This window comes from Daucus carota, chromosome 6, assembly GCF_001625215.2.
Source record: "Daucus carota subsp. sativus chromosome 6, DH1 v3.0, whole genome shotgun sequence".
NCBI classification, from domain to species: Eukaryota; Viridiplantae; Streptophyta; class Magnoliopsida; order Apiales; family Apiaceae; genus Daucus; species Daucus carota.
The window spans coordinates 33,887,408-33,891,644 of NC_030386.2; positions in this window are offsets into that span (position 1 = coordinate 33,887,408).

Genomic DNA, 4,237 nt, shown 5'->3' on the forward strand with positions numbered 1-4,237 from the left:
AACCCCCCCTTCTACGATACTTTGGACCTAACAATTGGTATCAGAGCCAGGCTGATTGATATACAAATCAGGATCCTAATCGTACGGAAAATCAAGAACCTAGCTTTTGATATTTGATTAGGGGAAATGTTCTTCCGGTTTGTGTTGCTGAATTTGTCCGTAGGCCTAAGCAAGGATTATTTGTCGGATACTGAACTTTGGACCGGGACTTATAAATTTATACTTTAAATTTTAAAAAGTTTATTTTATAAATTTGACTTAATTTATTTTAAACTTATTAATTGAGTTTATTATGAATTAATTAAATTTATCTTATAAACTTAATTAAATTTACTTTATAAACTTTACTAAATTCATTTAATAAATTTGCTTAAATTTATTTCAGACTTGTAAAGTTTACTCTTAGACTTTATCAAGTTTATCATAAATTTTTATAAATTTATTATTTAAATTTGTATAGTTTATGATTTAAATTTAAGTTAAAATATAAAATATAAATTTTAGAGGATTTTAACTGATTATGGATATAAGTTCAAGTTCAAGGGTTCAATTTAGTTTGTTCTGGAAGCTATGATTTAATTGGAGACGAGACACTTGAATATTTTCAAAAATTAAATTTATATAATAAATTTTAATATATTTACTACATGAATTTGTAATAAATTTGTTCTAAACTTGTTCAGTTTATTATGAATTTATTTGAATTTATTTTTTAAATATAATTAAATTTACTTTATAGATTTAACTAAGTTTATTTTATACTTTATTTTCTTTCATCTTTTAAAACTTATTTTTAAATTTATTTTCTTTATAATTTAAACTTAGTTTAAATAATCAAGTGTCCCGTAACCTTTTTAATTATTCTACTCCAAGACAAATCAGATTGACATTTAGTTGAGACAGATCAGGCTGACAGATTACAAGACAAACACCGGGCTTTCAAATACCAGATTCTCAGAACCGGTAATGGAAGTACATTGATGACCCAATCCAATTGATTACTCAAAGAATCATTAGAAGCAGTTTTCTATGTTCGACAAAGCTGATTGTGATTCGAAGAAGATTCTATTGAAGACTGATTGGACACTACTGACAGTGAATTTTGAAGAAGGTACTTCAGGCCTTGATCTGAGTAATTACTCCTACTTGATTATCAGATCACTAGATCAGGATGGGAATTTGCTACATCTGCAGTGAAGCATCTTCCCAGGGCTCGGAATGTCAACTTTGAATGGCACCACTAGTAGTAGGAAAAGAGAAGTTTTTACGGAAGAATCTTCAAGGGATTTCAATCTAACTCAGTGATTCAGGGATATACAATTACTCAGTGAATTGTACTGATGCTAAATCCATCCAGAATCAACTGAACCAAAGACAGAGAACTGTGGAGGTTTAAGGATATAATTATCGAGTTACTACCGCACCAAATCAGTTTCGTGCATTTATGTCAGAACCTTAGGATTGAACAGAAGAGTTTGTAACTACTGAATTTGAGGAAGCTCAAGTCGACGAAAGTTAACACTTTTGAAGAATGTGAGGACATAACTTCAAGGATTAGCATAACACTATCTGAGAGGTTTAGTCATGTCAGATTCAGATGGAATCCATTGGTTTCAAGTGGAGACTCTTCGGGGTTCAGTTCGACAGGTTGTTTGAAAACTGAGTTGGTCAGTACACACAATATTGTTTGGTATCTTAAGCAAAGAAGGGTTGCTATATATATTGAAGCCTCGACAAACAAGGATGATAGGGCTTGTCTGAAATTCAAGTGGATGTTTTGAAAGAAACATCACAACAAGTTCTTATGCTATTTTAGGAAAGGTGTGAGCTGGATCAGTTGCTGATGAGAAGGATGATTATGGTTATCTGGCTATCCTAGCATTCTCTGAAGATGACTCAACTCGCACATCTCAGGTACGAATTCTTTCTAACTATGCATTACATATTTCTTTATATTCAAAGCATGTTATAAATCTCTGAGTAGAATTGTTTAACACACAAGCACAAGCATGATAGCATCACAATAGATAATGTTGAACTAGTATGCTAGATCACTGTTCTGGTAACTAGGATTGATGATAATCTTGTGCATGTGTCTTTAGCAGATTCTTAACATGTGTATGAATATTTAGGATTTGATTATTTGCAATGTTGAGATTAGAAGCTTTCCTTTGGAACACGACTCTTAGTTTTATGGGTTATGATCCTAGCATATATAACTTTGTTAAAACACTTAGTTTCAAATTCCCTAGTACAACTAGATTTGCTTATTTATCTGAATTGTTTGTTAAGGAATTTATTTGTTCTATGATGGAATGTCTACCTTGTGTCAGTAGAACTTTTAGGACTTCATGTTAGATCTAAAACTGACTTAGGTAATAGAGATAGTATAATGCCATATAACAACAGATTGGAATCAGATCCTTATGCTCTTGGAAGATTATTGAATATCTGTAATTCTGCTTTCTACCTGTTACACTTGTGTTAATTGGTTTAAGTAGAGAGTACTGAATCTTCTGAATTGCATAACTGCCTGTCTTGCTATTGTCTTATCTTTGATTGTTTGCCATGTGTATTCAACATCATGTCTGCTTATTTTCATGTCATGAATGCATGTCTTTGTACTTGCATTGATTTTAGAAAAGCATGTTTGAGAATCACATTAGGGCAATGTCTAAATAAGAAGTAGCATGTTAAGGTTGATTCTGTTGTTACCACTGTTAAAGAAAAATCTCTAATCCATCCGGACCCAGTTATGATTGGGGACCATAGAACACTTTCCATTTGTGATTGCAGGTTACATATGATCCATATGATTTTTGGTGCACTCTGTTTGCTGAGTAGCTGAAATCATATGATTCACCAAAAGTACCCTGTTAGCAAATGTGATCATGTGAGCAGTTCTGTCAATAATCTTTGAAAGATGACAACAAAGATTCTCTTGCGGGACATGCCTGTTTTCCTGGAATGTCATCATGGAAGTATATCTTTCTTGGAAGAGTCAAAGCACACAAATTCTGAGTATCAGACTGTTCTCTGACAAAGGACATTATGTCAGTTCATGGAATAGTGCTTTATCTCAAATCAGGAAAGATGTGAATCTGCTCGTAGCTAATATGGAACTTCAACTGAAGATAGAGTGAGCTATTTCGATAGTAAAGCCTCATCAGATGAGTATTAGCTATGGCACTTGAAGCTCTCGCACTTGTATGTCAAAACAAGGAGCTCTTTCTATTCATAAGAAGAGAATTGGTGAGAGGACTACCTCATCTGGGATTCTATTGGATGAAACTTATGAGGTATGTCAATAGGGAAGTCGAAGGAGCATCGCACAGAAGCAAAGATATGACTAACATTACTGAGCCGCTTCAGATGATACGTATGGATTTCTATGGATCAGCTAATGTCATGTCTGCAAACAAAGCTAGATATCTTTTTGCGATGATCATTGACTGCTCTAGATTCTTTCGTGTTGTTCATATGTGTTCGAAGGACGAGACGTCACAAATGAAGGTTGATCAAGATGAACCCTGATCATTGATAAATCCAGAAAGACACCATTCTTAGTGGCCAATCAGAAGCAAACACTAACTCTTGGTATGTGTTTGGAGGAAAATGCCTCTTTGCAAGTCTTGCATTTGAAAATCAAAGAATACTTTCCTCGGCTACTCAATGGAGTCTACAATCTACAGGGTGATTATGATTGATCAATAGAAGGTGATTGTAAGTCTAGACAGGACATTGAACGACACTTTGCTCCAAGCTGTTAAAGGTGATAGTATTAGTTTAATAATGATTCAGATCCAAGCAGAATCTCTTTGCAAGGATAAGGATTATTAAGGAGATCCCAGCAACAGCTTAGGGGGAGCATTTGGTGGATCTACTAGTCAAACTCAACACCATATTGAAGATGAACAGGACATATCAAGAACGTATCTGCTTAGACAAAGGGTTTGAGTCTATATCATTCCCGGATTCTAGTTCTTAAATGTTCCTAATGGTGAAGTGAAGACTAGGAGAGCTATTGTGAAAGGATGTTGTTTCTTTAGGTTTCAATCTGAAGTGAAACTTGAGGAAGATTCAGAAGCTCTTAATGGGATCCAGATTGAGTGATTGCACAACAAGATGATCTCAATCAGTTTGAAAGCAGATTGTGCGGATTCTAATACCTGACCTAAAGACAATTCAGTACTTAGTACTTGTCGGGTATTTAGATTCCAACTGGATGTTTTTGGCT